The 23,781-nt window shown below is 40.3% G+C and overlaps 1 protein-coding gene across 3 annotated transcripts in view; it reads left to right on the top strand.

Moving 5' to 3' along the window:
- Positions 1 to 23,781, top strand: part of alk (ALK receptor tyrosine kinase) — a 454,675-nt gene that overhangs the window by 332,009 nt on the left and 98,885 nt on the right. The window lies entirely within an intron of this gene.

The following is a 23,781-nucleotide window of genomic DNA, read 5'->3' as shown; positions in this document are numbered from 1 at the left end:
GAGGAAAGCTGTGCAAGCAGCTCTTGTCTGCTCTTTAATATCACAAAATTTTAGTAAACAAGTTTCAAATGTTTTCATTTTTGAGCCATCATGCTATAATGATCATAGCTTATATTTATTCCCAAACTCCTCCTAGACAACTGGTCCAATCTTGATGAAATTTAATTTATTTCAATTCATTTCAATTTTATTTGTACGGCGCCAAATCACAACAACGGTCATGGTCAAGGCGCTATATATTGTAAGGTAGACCCTACAATAATACATACAGAGAAAAATTCAACAATCATATGACCCCCTACGAGCAAGCACTTTGGCAAAAGTGGGGAGGAAAAACTCCCTTTTAACAGGAAGAAACTGCCAGCAAAACCAGGGTCAGTGAGAGGTAGCAATCTGCCGCGACCGGTTGGGGATGAGGGGAGTCAGACAGGACAAAGGACTTACTGTGGAGCAGAGCCAGAGATTATTAATAAGTAATGATTCAATGCAGAGAGGTGTATAATAGTGGGATAGCCTTGGAACTACCTAGGGTGCCAGGATTTGTAACATCTATATGCTGAATAACTAAAACATTTACTGCAAATAAAAAGCGCTGCTTCTTTTTCTGTGCATTTGTATATAGAAACCACATAATCGAGGCCGGGTCATGAACCTACGTTGTTTTTAGACATATAAATCAAAAACATTTATAGGCACATTACACATATGTTTTAATGCTACCATAGGGTTTCAGTTTTAACCCTTTGAAGCCGGTCGGAGCGGGCACGCTCTTTTTTGCTTAACTATTTTTAAATTCCGGTAGCACTGCAACCGCGTAAGCTAGCGCAATAATTTTTTTTGTATATGAAACCGGAGGAGTTGTACTTACATCTTATGCCCTCAGCTTGTCCTAAGTCACGGTTTCCTTCCACATAGAGCTTTGCAAAAATTGCATAAAAAGCCCTTGCAGGAACAAAAACATAATATTCCAGAAACACGCTTTGTCGATCTGATCAGCTGTTCGTAACACTTCCCACATTGAAACAGACGTCAGTGCGAACGATCGCATGTCCGCCATTTCCTGCCCTAAACCGGAAGTGACGTCATTTTCGCGGAAAATGTAGTTTTTTACTTGTAGGCCTTAAGAGCCTATACTGGTGTTTTTATAAGTCATGTTTGACTTTATGCTTTTCTGAATAGTTGTTGGGATGCTTAGAACTTGAATTGCACTGCTGGAAATAGTTTATTTTGATGCACCTGCTGTTTTCTTTGCAAATTTGCATCATAGGATTGTTTTTCGTTTTTCCTGCAGTATATAAAAATTGCTGTATCTCAAAAATAAAACTATGAAGACACTCAAAATAAATTTCCTGTTGTTGTAAACTATTTTTGCAACTTTTTTGTATTTAAAGTTTGGGGGATAAGCCTCCTAAATTTCCCCAAGTAGAAATATATGTAAAAAAAAAACAAAAACAATTTTCAATTTTTTGGTAGTTTATTGCACTTTTTTGCAATTAATGTAGTTACTATGGACTTAATGCATACATATTATTATAATATGGGCTATAACAGTTGTATTGATGTATAGCAACTTGAAATGCTCCCAAAAATGGCACTACAGCATGTAAAAATATAAAGTAAGCTCTGGCAGACTTGGTTCTATGGTAGGTCTTAAAGGGTTAAGAACTGGCAAATTTTTAATTCCTATCTGGGCCACAACAATTAATTGTGGTTCAAAGATGCTCACAGAAGATGGCAGAGACGGTTCTAAATTGCTAGTAAAGAAATGTGTTTTCTTTAAAATTCTTAACTGTAGCCAACATACCCTCTTTAAATGGTAAAATCTAAACAAGTCTGTCTAAACTGTGTGGGGGGGGGGGGGAAGTTATTTCACAGATAAATCGTCACTGTCTTTTTCTTTTACACCCTTTAAGTAATTTCTTTCAAGCTTTTAAGGACTGCAAAGGTTGACATTTCTTATCACGAATCATAGACCTGCATATGAGTGTGTACACACGCTTCTCACACTTTGATGATGAGAAAAAATAACAAGGTCTATACTGTGGCCTTCCTGAGATGCAGGGGTTAAACCTCTCTGCAATCTTACAAACACACCAGGCAAATTAGGGAGACAAACTGTCAAGCAGTTGTTTGTAATGACAAAGGATATGGCAAAACCGTGTTCATCTTCCCTCCTAGTTACATAAAGTTTTCATGGGAAAGGATTCCGACTGCCTATTCACAACAAGGTTTTCTTTTCCACTGTGCTACATGTCAGTCACCCTGGCCCAGTTTCATTGCATTTGAATGACAGCAGTTTCATTCGTTTTGAGTGATATGTAGTGCAAACACGCTAAATGATTTGAAGGAACACGGCAGAGTTTGGCATTCATGGTTTTATTTACAGTGTCTATGTTAGTCATGAAAAAATCATCCAGCATATGTTAACAGAAATGAGCCAAATCATTCTCTGCAAATATGCAACTGGACTTCCTTTTCTCTGATTAATGAATTTTACCATATTGCAGAGTAATGATTAACAGTTTTCATGTTTATGTCATAGAATTCTTACATATTACATTGGTTTGGGAATCAAATAATGTTTGCCCTAGTTTCATTACCTTCATCCATCCATCCATTCATTTTAGCTTATTCAATAATGGCTCAACACCTAATTTAAATCAGTTAACTTAACTTGCAAAATTAATTCTTTAAAAATGCAGAGTAGGTCTCAGCTACCTTTAGTGCCGTTACTCTGCCTGCCCAAAATAGAGGTGTTGAAACATTTCTGTCGGGTGCTTCTCATATTACGCCTTAAAAAGCAGCTGCTACATTCTGCCCGATAATTAGGAATCTGACTTTGAAATGTTAAGTAAACATTTACCAGATCCTTTCATGTAAGCTGACTGCCTTGCGTAGACAGTAATCAGCCCCAGTGTGTACCATTGGTGAAGCCTTCCTTAGCACACAACTCCTACCAAAATATAAAAATTCTACTCTAAAATTTTTTAACCACGGAGAACTTTATGATGCAAGGTAATAAAAACCCAAATCCCCAAACCACACAATTCATTCCACATTGCAAGCCATTTTGCACAAAGCTCCCCAGAACTGTTGGCAGAGCAAACGATACATAAACCATTTCACTGAGCATGTCATCATTTTTGTTTAAAGTCTTTCAGGCTTTAAACTTTTTTTTTCATGTAATAGGCAGATTCTGAAGTGAGAAGAAGCTGCCAGTTTAGTTTGAACAAATCTACATAGATGTGCACAGAGGTTTAGTTCATGAATGTAAATACATAACACAAAAAACACAATGCCAACAAGAGATAAGTCTGTTTTTAAATGAATGTATGTTTTAGAAACCCCCTCAGCACGTTCTTTGTGTGCAGTGATATGCGCCAACAATTTTAATTTGAGAGATAAAGATACACAGAATATTTATTTGTACACTGTGTGTGTATATCTAATTATTTTGTTTGGTTATCTGTAAAAAAACATATGATAAAGTTAATTTCAAATATGTTTACTTTTAGCTCTTTCTACACCCACACAAAATATGAAGCTACAATAATAACACTTACATCATTCTTTAAAAACCTTGGGATATAGAGTTTTGCTATTATGGCCACCAAAATGTTGACATTGTTACTGGTGACGTTGCTTAATGCCAGCTGATCACACATTTCTTACCACAACCCAAAGTTAGATTAGGGAGGAAAACAGCAACTTGGCCCAATTTTAAGGCAATAACTGTAATAGGACTAAACAAATGTCAATCTGTAATTTTAGTTTATATTCTTTAATAAGAAAAAATGTGATGAGCATTTTTATGTAGTAGTTCAAAGTCTCTTTATTGGTTATTCAAAGTTAGGAACATTAGGATGATTGGTACAGTGAGCAGCGCTTTAAGTGTCATTTAGGATACAGTTACACAATATGGGATCAACAAGAAAAGATTTTTAGAATATCAACAAATTAAATCCATAGTAAAAAAGAAATTTAAACCGGGTCAAGTTGAACTACAAACACCACCAAGTGTGGTTCAATTTCTTACTCTTAAACCCCCCAAATTACTATCCAAAATATACAGAATGCTTTCTAAAACAGATGAATCAATATCACTTCCTATTGCAAAATGGGAAGCGGATTTATCAGTTAACTTAGACCTAAACTTCTGGTCTCAGATTTGCTTAAAAACCTTTCATCTAATTAGAAATCCCAGTCTTCAATTAATTCAATACAAAATATTACATAGAGTGCACTATACAGGTCATCGGATGTTCAAGATGGGCTTTTCGTCTACCAACAACTGCTCACACTGCCAAACCAATTCACCGGACAATTATATCCACGCTCTTTGGTTCTGTCCACCAGTTCAGAAGTTTTGGCGCGAGATATGTGAAGACTTATCGAAGTGTCTGAAATGTAACATTCCAACTTCCCCCTTAGTGTGTTTGTTGGGCAGCTTAGATAATGTCACTTCAGAAAAGAATATCGCCCATATGGTTTTCACTGCCCTATGCATAGCCAAGAAAACAGTCCTCATGAACTGGAAAAATAAAAATAATCTTAATTCTAACCAATATAGAAATTATCTATTCGATTACATTAGTCTTGATACAGCCTCTGCCACCACATCAGATCAATTGCTCTGGGCTCCTTTGATCAGCTCCATCACCTAGTGGGGGTGGGGGGTCATAGTTTGGTCCCGCCTTCACTGTTGTGATTGGTGTGGGGGTAGGGACAGGCTTAGGGCGTCGGGGGGTTCCCCGGAGGCATCTTCCTTGGGGGGCTCAACCCGGGGTAGCGGTCATGTCCGGTTAGGGGCTCTGTTGGCTCTCAGGTGACTGTTTCCTCGCGGCTGCGTGCAGCGGGGCTAGGGGAGGGTCTGTGCTGACGGACGTGGGTTACTGACCTGGTAGCCTGGCTGCCCCTGGGTGGGTCCGGGATGGGCGTGAGGTTCTGGGGGCGCTCCGTCTCTGGGCTGGGACCTGGACCGGGCCTCGGGGGCTTGGGTCCTGGTTGGTGTGTTGCCGGGGTTGTGGGCGGGTGGGTGCATGGGGGCCCAGCCCTGGAGCAGGGTGCCGCCGGTGCGTCGAGCCACCTGGGGGGCTCTTCAACTGGTGGAGGAGATTGTCACATCTTGCAGGAGCTTTCCTCTCCTCAGGAGCTCCCTCTGCAGGAGGGGGAGATACAGGAGAGGTGGAGGAAGATCTCAGCCTGGGTGTTTATTGTCTTATGTAGTCTGGAAGATGAGTGGATGGTGGGGTGGGTGCAATTTTCTCTGTGGTGGGGTTGGGTGGACTGTCCCGGGCTCTGTGGGGCCGGGCGGCGCTGCTGCACTGGGCCCGGTCTGGATGGGCCTGGGCCCCCTTTCCCTGGCAGGTCGCGGAGTATGGGGGTGCCTACTGGGGTCAGCGGGGGAGCTGGCCCCAGGGAGGGGTCACTTGCCCCTCCCTTCCTTCCCTCCCCATCTCCAGCTGCCTCCCTCTTCCCGCTCCACCACAACCACCCACACATGCAGGGCCTTGGAGTAGGGGTATGTCACCAGGGTGCAGAGGAGGCTACCCCCCCCCCCCCCCCTCTGTCCCCTTCTGGCTGCCTCTGCCTCAATTTTATCCCACAACTTAGACATTCACATTACTCACACTCTCATTACACATACATATAGGATCTTGGGGGTGGGCACGATACACGGAGTCCAAAGTACCATCAGGGTGTACACCCCACCCCTGGCATCGTTGCCCACCTCTCAATTTTAAATACACGTAGACATTGAGGGCTAGCAGGAGGGACCATGCGCTTACCTGCTGCTCTCTGGCAGGTAGCTCCAAGCCCTCCTGGGTTTTAAATGCACCTTAGAACACACATGCATCAACATTACAATGAGCGGGTGGAGGGAGGTTTGGAGTCTTCTCTCACCCCCATTCTCTGCGACCTGCTGGAGCAGGGGGGCTAGGACTAGGAGGAGGAGTTGGCCGTCCGACTGCGGTCTGGAGTGTGGAGCCTTCCTGCTGCTGCGGAGTCGGGGCGGTCTGCCTCCCCCCACCGCAGGGAAAAGGGAAACACCACCTGGGTCTGGGTGCAGTTCCCCCCCCCAGGGGCGGGGGCACCTAGACCCGGTTTGTAGAGTACGCTTGGGGAGTGTGATCGTGTGTACAACGTCTCTTTATGTCTGTCTCCACGTTGGTTGAGTGTGGAGTAAGTGCATATGAGAGCATGAGGGTGGGAATGGATGTTTGTATCTGTGTGTGCCTGTATGTCTGTGTCTATATGTCAGGTTGGGTGTCAGGCGCCACCTCTCTGGGGACATCTCAGGCCCTCCAAGGTTTGGAGGCCTGTCTCCCCCTACCACCACTTCCCCTGCCAGTGGCGGACCCCCTCAGACATCGGTGCGTTGGTGGTTCTTTGTGTCCGGGGATGGGCGTCCAGGTACACACCGGCTCACTCCTTGGCGGCCGCTTATCGGGGCCTGGAGCCTGGGGCTCGCTCGGGCCACTTCGGAGGTGGGGTGCCCCCGGCCTCTCGGCCTGGGGCTCGGTCACTCAGGCACAGCTGGCTGCCGGCGGAGCTCACGGGCGCGTCACTGCAACTCCCCCTGGCTTCTGCTCCGCGGCTGCTGAGTGAGCCCTCATCTGGGACTCTCCTCAGCTCTTTCCGGGACAGTGGCGCAGCTGCCCCTCTGTTGGTCTTCCTTGGTCTCTTGTGTTCTGGGGGCCTCTGGATGTCTGGAGTTTTGATCTCCTCCACACCTGCTTCACGCCCTGGAGGACGGGGCTGTGGCCCCCCCACACCCTCTAGCAGATTATTACATGAAGGAACCTTTTAAAAAACAAAAAACAAGCGCGTCCATGCTCACAGGTGTACACACGGGTGATCACACCCACAAACTACACCCTTTTTGGCTCCTACCTCAAAGCACACTGTGTTCTGTTGATCTTATGTGCTGCACAATAATGTTTAACATTTAGTATTTACTGTCATATTCCCATATATCATTGTGATGTTGTTTATTCTATTACTCTTGTTCTCTTCTGCTTGCTTTCTTTTTTCTTTCTCAGCAGGTGATCCAGGTGATTGATATATGCATTTTTTTTTTCTCTGCCCGTTCTGTTGGTTTTTGTCTTTTGCCCTTCTCCCCCGTCCCTCTTCTCAGCTGTTTCTCTTTCCCTCTTTCTTTCTCCCCTTCTTTCCCCCAGTCAAGTCTGTCCCGTATTCAGTAAGTGAAAATAAAATAAACAATAAAAGGTGAATCAAATGGATCAGAAGGGCAAACAGAACAATATTGTTATCCCTTATGTAGCAGGTTTATCAGAGAAACTCAGGAGAGTCTTCTCCAAGCACAACATCCCAGTGTTTTTCAGAATCAGCAACGCACTCAGACACAAACTTGCTCATCCAAAAGAAAAAAACTCCCAAACACATACTTAACAAGGTAGTATATGCTGTACAGTGCAGCGAGGAGTGCTCAGACCTATACATCGGAGAGACCAAACAGCCACTTCGTAAAAGCATGGAACAACATAGAATAGAATAGAATTCAACTTTATTTTCATTGCACATGTCAAAAGTACAAGGCAACGAAATGCAGTTTGCATCCATTCAGAAAGTGCTTTAGCAATATTATAGATATATTACAAAATATATATTAGCAATAGTATAGATATATAGATATATTACACAAATGGGTCTATTATAGGTATGAGGGTACAAAAATATGGGTCTGTTATGGGTATGTTACAGTGTACACTGTATGAAGGTATGTTATGAATATGCTATAACGTAATAAGTATGTACAGGCTATGAACAGGATATAAATATGAAACACTATACAGAAATATGAAGTATGAAACTATACAAGTTGTAAACAGTTGTAGAACTATAATTATTATTATTATTATTATTATTAACATAGAAAAGCCACCTCTACGGGACAAGACTCGGGTGTCTATCTGCATCTAAATGAACAAGGTCACTCTTTCGAGGACGCCAGTGTTCATATTTTGGATAAAGAAGACAGATAGTTTGAAAGAGGAGTGAAAGAAGCCATCTATGTCCACTGTGAATGACCATCTTTGAACAGAGGCGGTGGCTTATGACACCAACTGTCTGCCATCTATAATCCAGTTTTGAGATCCCTTCCCAGATGTCTTAATGCCCACTCACACCCTGGGCCATTTGACCTCAGTATATCACAGGTTACGGGTGAACCCACAACCTGTTTTCACACCTTGGCTTGTGTGATTAGGTAGAGGATCAATAGGTGTCCACGACCCTCTTGCGAACACTGCAATAGGGATTAAAATCTGGAACTCTCCACCAATTGGTCTGAAGAAGCTTCTCAGATGAGAGGTGAAACATCTTTAAGGAAACTTAAAGAACAGACACCGATGCCAAATGCAGCCCGACTGTAACCAGATGCTTTTCTTTCCGAGCTCATTAGATTAACTCGTCTTCCTTTATTGCTTTTTTTTCTTTGAAAATTGATGATATTTCTTCTTTACCAAAAAGCAGCTCTAATATTATTATTTTTTAACTTTTAAAGGGTTTTTTTTTTAACATTGAAAAGAAAAATCAATCTATTTTTAAAATATTTAGGGCCTTCACATACTGTGTGATTCTATATCCATGTTTCCATGAGGCAAGATTGGACATATCACTCTATGACCACTCTGCTGATCTTTATTGCACACTCCAGGGAGCAGCTAGGACAGAGCTTTAGTTTGAGCTATTAGACAGTATTCTCAAACAGCAGTGCCTCTACACCACACCAGTGTCTGTGTCATATAAATCAGCGACCTAATAATGTGTAGGTCCCTCCCTGGATCAGCCATGTTCCTGCACATCCCATGGATGCTTAATTCGATTATGAAGTAGTGTGTTTGGACACCAGAGTCAGTGCCTGCAGCTCTTTGCTGTCTTCCTTGGGTTATTCTGAGGCAGTTTTTGTGGTGTGGCTGTAATTGAATGAGGTTTTCTCAGAAGCCGCCAGCATCTCACACATCCTGTGACACCATTGTCCCAATGTGCCAGCTCCAGCAGTATCAGCTACCACACAATAATGGTCCCCGTTTGGAGACTAACAAAATTCTGTCATGGCAGTGGTATTAATTATTACTTTGTTAGCCAGGAGATCCTGGTTTTCATCTTGTCGAGAACTTTTTGTTTTGCTCTTTGTTTGTCTTTTTTCACATGTTGATTTGCCTCACTTTCCAGTCGCTCATGTTGCTTATGCAGTGCTTCAGTTATGTGCAGTTTTGTTCTACATACATATTTTGTTTATCGTCAGCTCGGGTAGGCTCCAGCCACGATAGATGGACAACTGTCTGTTTTCCAGATCAAAATACAGCAGAACCACGCTGATTCAGTGGGATGTTGCCTGTGTTGCTTTCCATCTTGCTTGTTTATAATTTCCAGTGACAGAGAGCATGCTGGTACCTGCCAACTACAAAGACAGTAGAGAGCGCAGTAGCTATTAACTGCCTAGTCAACTAATTATCCACATCCGTAAATGGTACAGGTCAAAGTTACACACACATGCATTCTAACACAATAATCAGCGTTCACCTAAAAGTTGACTGTTTTGGCTGCTGTGCCACATCACGGCCACATTTCTGTCTCTTCTGTAAGTTACCTCAGTTTCCCCTTTTCATATTTTTTAATAAGACAGACGAGTCGTGAAGTTGTTATATGCGTCATCGAGCAGCAGCTCCTCAATGCACAAAATTTAATCATGCAACCCACACGAGGTGGACGTAATTGGGCACTGTTTTGGTGCTTTGGTAATATGCAGTGCATCCTTCAAATTAGGCGCTGTAATTGGAACAAACATACTGGTCCTGCTTGCTTCAGATTGGCTGCGAAGATTTAATCAAGTGAAAGACTCGGACTTATCAATCCAAAGAGATGCTGTGTAAGGCAGAAGAATAACACGTTAGTATGATTTGCTACACACAGTGCTCATACGTTTTAATGCACATGCAAAGGCTGAAATTTTTTCCAAACATCTTAGAAAACATTTCATACAATATATGTATTCATGGGATTTTGGAGCAGGGAGTTTGTGATGAGCGCAGTCATATTGAGAAACCCAAATACATACACCTAACCCCTGTGCTAAGATGTAATCTGTGTAGGCAGTGATGCACGAATATTTTGGAGCACAAAAATTGCACTGCGCTGTCCGAATTAAATAGGCACTCCCAGTCACGCCAAGCTTGAATGGTCACAGGCAAAGCAGGCACTGTCACTTCATAGGCCCATGCTCGGTGAGTCTCATCTGTGTAGCACAAATTCTGAGCTCTAAATTCAGTTATTTATTAATAACTGCAAACTAGTTGAGCTCTGGGACTCAGCCTTTACTCACTGTAATTAACTGTATTTTTCATGAAATGCATAAAAGGATGTTGATAGAACCGTTCAGTCATTTTCATGACTGAAAATGAAAGATGTAACATTAATAGGGATTTGTGCATAAAACATAGAGTTTTTCTCACAGGAGCAAGCAGAAATTTGATCATGGATTTGTTCTACATGAGTGCAGCTTATGTGATTATTCATGCAGAATACAGTCATATTTACAACAAACAATGCTCAACCACGCAGCAACTGAGGCTCCAATACGTGGTGCATCACTTTGTCTCTCCTCAGAAAATGTAGTTGCTTTCTTTCTCTTAAAGTTTTGTAAATTACTTTGTAATGTGTGCCAGCTATCGTTGAAGGGTGTGTGTGTGTTTTAATGGCTTTTCTAAGAGTGGAAAAAATTTCCATTTTAATGAATGACATGTTTTATTTGACAAAATAGGCTTTTCACGTTGCAGGTAAGAGAAATGTGACACCGTCGCATGGACTAGAATAGCACATTAGTCATCTGTGCAAAAAGGTTTAATAATAGCGACGTGACACATTCGGGATTAAATGTTTATTGAAATATGATATCTATATCATGTATGCACGCCCTCGTTCTCATAGCTTTACCAATGTTTGATCATCCTAACCTATAAAACATACCCAAAATTACTTTTAGACAAAAACCGAGTGCTTGTTTATGCAAAAGCGTTATCTTTAAAGAAATGTAAAAGCACACTAACTGTATAAAAATGTAACATTTTTTTGTTTGTCACTTTTACAGTAAAGTAAAAGAAAAACATATTTAGTTCAACTAATTCCATGTAGCCTTTTAAAGGAGTTTTCAAACTTCAATTGCTTAAACCATTTCGTCTCGTTGTGAATCGTGCTGGAAGTCAACTCTGGCCACGTTGCATTAAAGGAAAGAAAATAGAGGAAGTACTGTTCCTTGAAGTCCCGTCTACTACTTGTTTTTGGTTTAGCCAGCATTCCACACGAAAAGCAAATCATATCGCATTCACATTGATTTATGCTTTCCAAGCTCACAGCCCAGCATTCACTCCCTTGCGCTTCCTATTTAAACATAAAAAAAACATTCCTTTCATAGAACCCAGGGCCTAAGGTTTACAAGTAAACACCACTTAAATATTCCCTTTTAGTTTACAATATATAGGCAGCCTGATTTGAGCCTGAGCATTGAAGAAAACATGAAATAGAAATCCAGTGCATTCATCATCATGTACTGTAGCCCCTTTTCATTGTTTATTCATTAATGTTTTGTGTATACAAAAGAACGTACAGCTTTAAAGCTGGTAAACATACTTAACTGAGGTTATTATCAGAAAAATAATGAACTGTATATATTTCAGGTGCCATCTGGTGCAATAGTATCCTAAGGTCCGTTCCATTTATTTCTGACTTGATTCTCACCTAATTTATTCAGTTATTTTGAAATCCTAATCAACAAGACAAGTATGTTTGCCATATGGATATTGGAATGCGTTCCTCCCTAAAATAGCATCCATACAGATCCCATCTGTGTACGCATTTTTATGCAGACAACCATTAAAACTGAGTTTGTTTTGTTTGTTGTTTGCTTTTTAATTCTTTCTGTAATTCCTTGACAGATTGCTTGTAAACTGTTGGTTAACTGGCCATTAAAGGCCATTGAAATAAATTATTTTGGTTTGTGCAGTTTACAAACGATCTCAAGTTTTTCCAGCTCGGGGGAATCTCACACATGATCTTGTGTTTGTAGCCATAAATGTGGACTTCATGCTAATGTCTTGGAGTAAAGTTGCATCATTCATAGTTAAAAATAATCCTTATTGATCTCATATTGGGCCATCGTGCCCCACAGTTCATCAACTGTCTAAAATGGCAAACGGTTCAAAGAAATGGTTGCTCTTCATAAACGGGTTAACACAAGGTGATGCGGCTGCCCCGCTCACTGCTCAAGCTGTTCATGTTATACTTTACCAACTTAAGGTTGGAGCTAAATGAAGGGCTGGATGGATAGATGGAATTTAAAAACTGATTTAATTTCAGGTTCGTATATACATCAAATATCTACTAATGCATTAAACTACTGAAAATCTAGTTCTTCTACATAGAGAAAAGGTGGCAAACCTTTCACTAAAAATTTTGTGACTGCCCAGGGACACTCTTTCCCTCTTTCTTCAATCATTTTCCTCCCTGTGTGAGCGTGAAAAGCTTACGCTGGCTGGGCGCTGATGGCCAAGTCAGGCAGCTCTAACTGGTTGTAGCTTTTCACGAACAGCAGTCTGTCAGTTGTCATCTAAAATGGAAGAAATGAGCAAAATATGATGTGGCGGCGTTTTCGCCAAACTCTGTCACAATTCCCATTCTTAGTCACGGTTTAGTCACATACAGGTCTTTGCTTTGAGTGAGTCCTTCTAGATAACGTCTTGGAACTGCGTGGCCCTAAGAGCGGCACATGTCTTTGTATTCATGTCCTTCTGGGTTGATCGGTAGTTCGTTGGAACCTCCAGAGGTTTCTACTATAAATGAATACAAGATACTAGTGAAGTGGCTACTTTCTTAGTGAAAAAAATGCAAGTAAAATGTTTGAAGAATAAAAATCTTCAAGCCTCTCATGTCCTTGTTTATGTTCCACCAAGGAGTACAAAGCAGAATCTGGATGAGCAGTTTCCAGGGCAAACTTTCTGCACATCTGTCCCATGTGCTGATAACAGGGAGAATAGCAGATAGCAGATGTGTTCTTTGCACGTGCATGTGAGGGGAAAATTGTTCTAACATGCAAGGTAACGTGCAATTCTGATGACAGACAAATTATTCAATTAGGAGAGGGTGACTTTGTTCTTTTGTCTTAAGCCATCATCCATTTCCTGTGAACTTAACAGCATTTTTATGTTACAAAGTGAACATGTTTTAATCACAAGTGCTGTCACTCGATTGGAGCAATTTCCTGTGGCTCTGTAAAGGACGAGGGTGCAGTGTAATTGAATTTTGGTCATAATTAAAAAGTGCAAGGAGCCATGTGATCTCTCCCCCACGCCTTTCATCTTCGTAATAGCGCAGCAGTTTACATTGAGAGGCCAAGTTTTCATCACAGAAATTAGTAATTTATTGAGGTCTTGCATGCTTTATGTGCCATGCAGGGTAGAGCAACAGCCTTATTAAATTGGATATGCAGTTTAATTTGACATTGACAAGAAAAAAACCCACCAATGAGCTGAGGTTCAGCCATGTACAGAGGAGAATGGGCAGCAAAAGCAAAATAAATGACAAGGCTGATATCAGTTTGCCATGATAATATCCATGAGCATTTCCTTGAATTGAACAAAAAAGTACTTTACATTATATTCGCAAAGAGAAGGTGATTTCCATTTTTTCTCTACAAGCTATTTTAATGTGTCTCTGCGGTTCCTTTAGCCTCCAACTCTGATATTTCCAACTTTTACAACTGCTGTGATATTTCAATCAGCACAATATCATTACTGTGGCTGTTGAGTTGTAACCTCTGAGTTATTCTGAACAGGAGGGTGTAGGTGGAATAACACATCTGATTATAGAACCGCACGAAGAAACCAGCTCAAAAAAAAAAATCAATGGGAGAGAGGCAATGTAACTAATGGTTGCACGGATAGAGAGGAAACTATAGGAAATTAAATTATAACACATGGGAAAAGACAGAGACAGAAAGCAGCTGGGCTAGCTTCTGACATGTCGTGCCTCTCAACAATATACTGAATAGAATATTATATGACACGTGCATCAACTCAACACTGTGGTTTGGTTTGGCTTAACACTTGCATTGTTGGTTCTTTGTACGCTGGCGAAATATAAAGATGCTACTGCTGCACTCTGTGTAAGTAGCTATGAATAATGGCGTCAGCAGATGTGGAAAATGTTGAGTCAACTGGACTGCTGCTGCTTTTTGGTGTCACTTTTATCCTTGCCATTGCTCACTGCTTATTATTCAAGACAATTACCTTACTGCAGTCCACTACATCAGCGTAAACAACCACCGCACAGCAGCAATTTATTTATACATAATTTATTTAAAGAATACATTTAATTTTGGCCCATAATGCCTAAAATGAAACAAAAACAATATACCAGCGTGTGACCTGGTAACATTTGAAACAGATTATCAGACGCTGATAGTTTATAAGTTATTACCGGACAGATTGCCCGTAGGAGGTCTCCTCCTGCTATTAATAGGCTCATTAACACATGATTTAATGGTGCAGTTCATTTTAACATTTTAAGTAGCCGGTATTGCATGATAATGATGGGATTGTTTTTCTATGCAAAAGAAATACAAACTTTTTACCTAATCTCCCTGCACTGTTTGTTGTTGAAACACCATTCAACCACTGAAATGACCAACTTGACCAACAAAACACTTTAACATTTATTTAAACAGGCAGAATGTTGAAAGTTAGGATGAAGAGCCTTGAAATCTTCATCTGAAAAGTTTCTCTGCAACTGATGGGTAAATTCACAATTTTCACTCTACAATCACCATTTTACCACTAAATTGTAGGAAGATTTGCCTCAAGTCTTTCTCAAAAGCCAACAGTTGTATAGTTTTTGATCCGTTGGCATTTGAGTTAGAAGACTGCTATTTACCTGGGAAAAACAGGCAGAAAGAGTTTGGTTTTGTCAGAGTTCCTGCTCTGACAGGAGTTGTTTTTTAATGTTTGTCACTGATTGCATTGTATTTTATCTGCCTGTTGAGCCTAGTATTAGGTGGAGGAGGGCGCCTACTGACCAATTATGAGTAGCTGATTACATCTGATAAAGGCCATTTATTTAGCAGCCTGATATGTAAATCAAGTGCCAAAGTAAAGGTAATGAAAGAACTGTGTGTTGAGAAAAATATGATGAATTTATAGCTGCAACATAAAAACAGAGAACAAGTCACACACATAAACATACTTGTACAAAGCCAGCTGGTCACTGCAGTGGAGAATCAAACTGAATGTGACTTTTTTGTGTGTTTCATTGGTATGATCCCACACACCGTTGGGCCACTGGGAGAGTTTCTTGCCCCTCCAGATGGACAGGCTGCCCCTGGTTATTGAGGCTCTTCTGTCATGGTGACAAAATGAACTGGTGCCTCTTTTTTGCAAAGCTCAGATACTTTTCAAATAAATTCTGAAGCCTGCGAAAATTGGCAAGAGATATCAGAGTGCAGATGGGCAGTTAACTGACGAAACCTGCCTGTCACCATTGAATAACAAGATACATAATCCTGTTTCATAAGCTTTTTTTTTCTTTTTTTTGGGTCCACAACCTTCTTCTTCATAACACCAAAGTCATTCTTTTTGTGTTGCTTTGTCTGCTGGAACCCCAGGAGATTTAATATTATAAGAACAGTAACCAATGGACAAATAGCAAATAGCTAAACATCAGTTGGGCTTCAATCATAACTCACTGATGCTCAGCCTTTTAGATCATCATTTAACTCTAACTGTTAAGTAACATGTTCATAAGGTCAGCAAAACGTGAGGTTCACTGTGTTTTCTTTTTTAATCTTGTGTATTTTATGCAGCGTGCTCAATGGTTTGAACTCATTTCATTTGGATTATGATTTCCAAGCTAACGTCCACCCTGTGTGCTAAAACAATTTACTGATGACGGGATCTTCGACAGGGGATGCCAAAGATAACATTTCATTACAAGACTGTAATCATTATCAGATCTGATTTAACACTTGCTCAGGACATTAGCAAAATGTGTTCTCTACAGAGCTGAAGAAGGAAGCTCAGAAAATGAAAATGGGGGTGACTGTAGGCCTGCCATTCTTTTGATATATAGCCGTCATGTACATCTAATAGAGAAATATCCCAGTCATCTTTTAATCACATCATACCCTTCACCGTTCCTTTCTAAAGTTCTCTATTAAATCATTTCAGATCAAAGTACTTATGGTCAGCAAAAATTCCATGTACAGTTTCACCATTAATTGTAGCAAATTTTATTTTAGTTTTGTGTTGTGGAAATGCAGATACAAGAAAGATAAGCGTGCATTACTGCAAGTATTTTTTAAGCTTGTCCTTTCTCTTAGAGTTATCTTTACATAAATGATCTGTAATATTTCCCAAACGGTGCAGGAAGTAGCCGGGCTGTTTTCTGGCTGCTGTGCTTGAAAACAGCTCAATTGAATTCGACCCTTTGAGTCGAACCTAAAATAGCGACTTCACCAAATAGAAACACCAACTCCGCTAATGCGTCTTTGCAGCGGGGCGTGGACGGCGGCATGACTGCGGGGGGAGGTGGACACACCTGAGCTGCATCGGCTCGTCACACCTACCCTGCATATAAAAGGACTAAACTCGGTCCTGACTGGGTTGCTGTTGTTGTTGATGTGCGCGGCTGGCAGCTGAAAAGCTGCAGCCGAGAGTGTAAAGTTGCGACAACGGGGAATAAAGTGTGTGTGAAAGTGAAGAATGTGATTAGGTTCATCATTCTCAGTCTTCAATTTAGAGTTGAAAGTTATCATATTTTGTCTTACGTGTGTATCAATATAGACTTTATCGCGTTTTTTGAAAATGATCATCATAAAAAAGAACATTTTAGTTAAAAAAATTACATTTCACTTCACTGTTTGACTTCTTGCCCCATTGGCTAGGTTGTGTGTAATCAAGGTGGAGTATACCTTGAGTATACTTTATTCAGGCATGGCCATGAACTCAGGCTGAGCACAGCAGCTCAACCAACACCCTGCTACATATCCAACCAGTTATATCTTTTACACCTTGCTATTTAAACCGAATTAGCCTGCCCACAGCCGCTGAGCACCAGCAAACCACTTTGCAGCTTACCTCAACTCCAGCTTCACCATTTCATGCTGTTTGTGACTAAATTATTTTCATATATTTTGTCACTAATGTGGTTTATCCTTGGTCTTGGTCCCGCTCTCCCTGCTTCTGACCTTTCATGACTCCAAACAGAAGGGATAAGAGGACAATTAATTATTGCTCATGGAGTATAACTTATTGGAAAATCCATCATAGATCCAGGTTTCAAAATGGAAATGAAACTGCCAGGTCAAAAGAGAAGTCAGTGTGCAGTTATCAACACATCAGTTCTATCTTTGAGTATTCATGAGCTTCTGGGAAAAGGCACATGTGTTTTCAAAAACTTCTGCAATTCACATATCCTGTAATTACTGTAAACAAACCTTTCTGAAGTAGTCACATTGCAGTAAGAGGTGTGGCCATTGATTACCCACTTGGTCTGCCTTTGGATTTTTTTTTTTGTCTCTGTTTTTAGGCCATCTGAAAATACCACACTGACATGAATCCCTGGTGGACTCACTTGCATCCTGTTTCTTTTTTTTCCCTTTTAATCTGGGGTTGTTTGTTTGCTTGGGTTTGCTTTCATCCTCTGTAATTTGCTTGGGGCAGATTGTTCATTTTTCAGTCACTGAATAATTTGCTCTGCACTGTAAATGCAAGATAGCTGTATTCAGGTGTGACTCATCTGAATGTACAATGGCTAATGCTTGCTTTGAGTGCGATCCCAAGTTTTAGTCTGCAAATTATGTGAAAGCATCGTGATTACTGTCGTCTAAGCCATTCTTCCAAAGTGTTCACAAACTGCCAAAATCAAGCAATTTTGTTATTCACTGTCTAAAAGGTATATATTTGTTGATACCAAAGTTTGGCTTCCTAGAATGAGGTGTATACGGAGTTATTTTTCCCACATAACAATTTTTTTATTTTTTTAAATCTTGGAGACATCTTTGAGAGAGAGATTAAAAACATGTCCCTAATATGAAACAACCCTACTTATCTCATCCACCCTATCAGTCTAGTGGCATTACAGCATAACAGATACCATTCAAAAGCGTCCTGCATAGCGTGGAGAAGTGGCATTCATTCAGCTCGGCTATGTCAGGCCATTCAGTCTAATCTTTTCTTGACATATTGGCTTAAGCTTGTTGTGCACTATGCCATTTGACAGTCAAAATCAATGTGGCTTAAGTAGAGATCCCCCCCCACCCACCTCTGAAGTCCTTAAACCCAGTTGCCTCCATGCTTACCTATTTTGTACGAGCATCATTTTCAATCAATCTCATCTTTCCACCATGAAAAAAAAATACCACTTCGATCTAAAATAGCCAGAATGATCAAAATCACTGCCTATGTCTCTTAGGGGGTAAAAATTCCATTACCATGTAAAGCAGTTTCCATTTCTGTTCCCCTTCCTTTGGTTTTACTGCAGATACATTCAACAGGGTACTTGGACTCTGAAAAACCTTTTCCATTCTTTGCACTCAGACTTGAGGACCCAAGTTAAATGGCTTTGCCAATACTATAGGCTGCATTTTGTTATTACCGGCATATTATAGTTTCATTTTTTCTGCCATAGAATGACTCGTTTGGTTTCTACAGAGAGCTGCTCAAGCAACAGGAGATATTGTTGAGTTTACTAGTTTACTGAATGAGCATATTTCTGATGTAAAAGACGAAAGTGCAGTAATTTCTCCTCTCTGGCATATTTATGCAGCTTAGCTGTGTTTCTTTCGTTCCACTTTTGACAACAGATATGTAGCATTTCATCATAAAGGAGTAAAAATACTTAATGAAAACATCACCAAATTGCTGTAAGCTTTGGACGTCTGTCCTATATTTGTAAGAAAACAAAACGAAATCCTCCCTCATCTACGTCTTATAAGCAACTATATGAAACATTTAGGTTTAAAGAAAGTTCTATGGGTTACAAAGTTTAAAACTTTTTCACCTGCACCAAGTGTTTTAATTATCTAGGATAAAGCTGTAAGGACAATTATGTAAAAACAGTATACACATGTGCTCTAATAGGGTCAGAGGTTAGCTGAAATAAGGCCCAAGCAGACAGTTTGGGTCTACAGCTTCCTGTCTTGGCACCCCTGTCACTTTTGGAGCTGGCCTCTAGTGGCCATTTGAGGGAATGGAGTATTTGCCAGGCCTTGATATTGCTACTTAAATCATTTTTCTATATTTTTATCAACTGAATTTAATCATATGACCAAACAAAATCTAATCTAGACCGTATCTTCAGTCCAACTCGGGATCACCCACACACATGGACAATAGTCCTGTATATGAGGCAATTATAAAGCTTGTCTCTGTGCAGTATGCTCACTCTGGCAGTGTCCACCTCACAGCATTAGGGAAGCATTACCACACTGAAAGAACATACAACATAACTCACGTCTTTGTCTATTGTTTGTCCTGATAGATGACAGTCACAGATAATGCAAAACAGAACCCATAACAAATAAGTCGTAATGTGGTTAGGACATAAGCAGCCTACGAACACACACATGCACACACTCACAACAAATGAAAATTAAAAGAGCTACGTTAGCCAGAGCAGAGCACTAAGGGAGCATAAATGAAAAGCATTATGAAATGAGAATTGTCAATTGGCAGCAAAGATTAGTCAGTCTGAGCTGTTTTGTTCTGTTTTCCTGTGGTGAAGAAAACATTCCCATCATGAGAGAGTCTTTGAAAAAACAGCAGTCTGCACAAAGGTCAGGTGATTTTAAATAACCAGCAGGCCTTTATGACACAGAGGACCATGATGATAATTATTAGCATCTGCACTCAGATTAGTCATGTATATCTATTTCCCACATGAGGGGTGTTTATCATCCATTATCTTTTTTTGTATTTTTATTTAGGGCTACTGTGCCTCGTATGGTATACTATTAATTAGATGTAAATGTTTGACTGATGTATTCTGGCAGCTCTTTTCGTATCCACCGGTTTGTTAATGAGTCCCGTGAGTGCCAGCACAGACATAGCATGAAAAACATGAAAATAATTGAGTACACTAAGACTTGCACAGGATTTTATCCTGTTACTGGACAGAAATCAAGTTTGCAATTTCCAGACACATCTTAAAGCTAATTCCTCATCAGTCTCGAGACAGTGCTCTATATTGATAAAGCAGTTTTGTTTTAGGAGTGTTTTGTTCCTTTTTATTAAAGTGAAAAGGCTGAAAAACCCTGAAAATTCATATCATCATTCATAGTCAGATCTTTGTTATCACTGTAGCTGTTGAGTTCTGGTCCATCGTGTTTCTTTTGAGCATTATTGAGGACACTTTTTGCTACTACTGAAGAACATAATAGGGTCTGTCATTCTTAAATAAACTAACTTCGGAACCAGTAGAAGTCTTCCTAAATCTGTCCAACCAGCCAAACTAAGTAAGTGGGTCAAGTCCTCCACTAGCTAACTAGCCAAGAACACCAAAAACACTAAGAACTTAGCAAAACAGCTGAAAACTTAAATTGCTTATGATCACATTGGAAATGGTGCAGTATACGTCCATGCTAAATTATAGGTTTTACTAATTTTGTCTTTGAATATATGAATCTAACTGGACATGAGGTTGCCTTGAGTAGTGTTGAATTGATCTATTTTAAACATCCCTGCACAATAACAAACCTATTGTTATCATGTAGCCAAACCATTTCTATATTTAGCTGAGCTGGTGGTGAATTTAGCAAGATCATGTGTATATTACTTAGTTGGCAAATCATTTCAAGGTTATCAAGGAGACAGTGGCAGCTCTTATCTAGGGTTTCATTTCCTTCTTATTAAGGGGAATGACAGGTAGCAGGTCCCATACCGCAGAGCTGTTCTCTAATGGTGTACTATGGTGCTGTAACATCACTTCCCATCTTCCCTCCACTGTGAGCAGTGTCTGGGTGAAAAGAGGGGCAGAGAGATGGTGCGGAGACGGTTTAGCGAAAAGTAAATGGAAAGAGGTGAAAGCACCAGAAAGAGGGAGGACAGAGGAGAGGCAATGCAACATAAAAAAGAAGGGGGGGAAAACATAAGAAGGAAAGCTGGTGAAAGTAGCAACGCAAAGCCTGCTGAGTTCGAGCGCAGACATTGGGGAAATCAGAAAAGCTCAGAGCCTGTTTGTGTAGTGGGGGCTTGTGTGCGCATTCATATTTGCTGTACTCTTACTAGCACGATTCTACCCAAACAAAGCACAAAATAAACCCCAAAATAAACACAGACAGCTCCCTTTTACCCAGTGCACTTGTCATAATTGAAAGCTAGAGACCTGCTGAGATCTCTCAAAATAACATCACTAATGGTCTAAGGCTTAAAACCTTTATAAAGCAGTGAAAGTGTTTGGTTTTCTTAATCCTTGTGTGGAAATAGATCTAAGTTACCTAGGTGTGGGGAAATAAATCTGTGAAAAGAAACACAAGACTTCCTACCAATGCATTCCCATTGACTCCAAGGTCTTCTATTATGGTGGAAATCTACTTTTTTAGCCCAGAGGTGTGCATTATTTTCTATAGTATTTCATTTACTTTCTTCACAACCACTCAAGATTTGACCACAACCTACCAAACTATTTTTCAAAGTTGTTAGAAACGAGCAGTCTTAAGAAGGAAATCTTTGTGTGGTCACTGAAAATGTCTCAAGACTCATATCAATGAGTTGAAATCACAAGACTCGGATTTCTATTTAATGAAAGACTTCATGGACAGCCAAACTTCCAGGGGAAAAAAAGAAAAAATATATAATTTTTCCAGATCCATGTCTTTGGGTACCTTTTAAAAATGGTCAATAAATACAATCTCTGGCTCTGGGGAGGCTAAAAACACCTACAATACAGAAACTAGGCTTGGACTCTCAATGCAATAGTCAAAAGCATAAACTTTAGTATTTTTACAATAAAGATATACTTTTTACTTTAGTAGTTCCTCCAACTAACACCTGATTTATGTTCAGCACTGTCCCCTTTGGCGTTTCTGGGTACTGTTTCCCCACAGTTTTTGAATTTATCAGTGGGAGGATAACAATGTTATGTCACAAATGTCATCAAATTCCTGGAAGGAGATTGCTGAAACTATTGGAATGGATGTGAGGGGATGTACGCTGAAGTGGAAAAACTAGAGGGACAAAAGTGTTTGACAAAAACAAAGAACGAGGATCCAGGAGGGGAAAAAGGTTTTATCGGCTGGCAATCCATATAAAACACCAGGACACGACCACATGGTAGTTAACATGTAATGCATTGGCGAGCAGTGGAGTCTGAAAATGTTTGTTTTGTTTTCATAACAAAAGTAATAATTAAACTTTACAGTTCCTCCCAAACTGCAGTAAGTTACATCTTCTCTGACCGAATAAAGTGCTGCAAAGATGTGCAAATAATTAGCTGAAAATGAGTTTCTGTACACCTGCCTTTACTTGGCACATCTGACCTTATCAAAGAAAAGCAAGATTTATATAACAAAACAAATTTATTTTGATTTGCTTACATCATTTTCCGGTGTTTTTATATCTTCACCAGAGCCATGTGATAGCAGGACATTCTCTTATAATTCTTTATAACTGTTTTGTTCTTTTCGCTCATACCGAGGCTGCTGGCTTGTGCCTGGCTGCCTTTGTTTTGCCTCTTCAAAATGTCCATGTTCAACTGGATGAAGGGTGATTTAAGATTCGGATCAGCTGTTTTGGTGTAAAATATAAGCGATTATCTGCCTGCACCCCTCTCTGCATGTTATGCATGCATGAAAGGGACCGGCTCATAATCAGACGTTTGTGAAACTGACCGGCCAGCTACCAAATCAGGGCCAAGAATTCCAACAATTCGCCATTTCCGGTCCCTGGTTGGTGGATGCCTCTCTACTTATTTTTTAGCTTCAGTGTTAGTTTTATTATTTCAGTAATGTTATTAACTCCTGACTTTCGCCGTCACGATCCTGTGTTTGTCGGTGGATTGGCAGCGTGTGGCTTATGTGTGACATAAACTTGAATCACAAAAACATTATTACAATTTAGTTCAGTCTAAACACAACATATTTGCTTTTGTTTTCACTTGTATTTTCTGTTATTTCAGGAGTTTTTTTTAGATGCAGATTAAGATGCACAAAAGATTAATTAAAAATGTTATCTATAGTATATAATTCACAGACGTCTATTAAATAACAGCTAAATATATGTACCATTATGTGAGAGCATGAGCATTGTAATGTGCTGCAGTCGATGCAACATGTCAAAGATGTAGTTAATAAAATATGTATGGTCTATGCATGGTGTAGTTTTTCCACCTGTTACTATTGTATTAATAATACAACATATAGAACTTTTGTAGCTTTCTGTAGCCTTTGTGCTGGTGTGTCTATGTGCAGGTGTGGCATACTTGAATTTACGATCTCATCAGGGAAGTAGCTGTTCACAGGACATTAACTATACATGTTGTCATGATTTGTATGTAGGGATGGGCAGGAGACAGGAGGAGGGGAGAGAGAGGGAGAGAGAGAGATTGTTGATGAGCTGGGAGCCAAAGAGAAATCAGCACAATTTGCTTAATAAAATTAGGGACAGTTGAACTGCACAAAGCCAGCTGGGCGCTTGAGGGAAAACAGCATTTGGTGCAGGACTTTCAGCTCACTAACACACTAGAACTTGGCCTCAGTGTGTTGGCGATTCTTGA

Source organism: Mchenga conophoros, linkage group LG19, assembly GCF_057382185.1.
Source record: "Mchenga conophoros isolate Kocher_MC1m ecotype Shallow Benthic linkage group LG19, M_conophoros_male_GT1.1, whole genome shotgun sequence".
In the NCBI taxonomy this organism is placed as follows: Eukaryota; Metazoa; Chordata; class Actinopteri; order Cichliformes; family Cichlidae; genus Mchenga; species Mchenga conophoros.
This window is presented reverse-complemented; position numbering and strand designations above follow the sequence as displayed.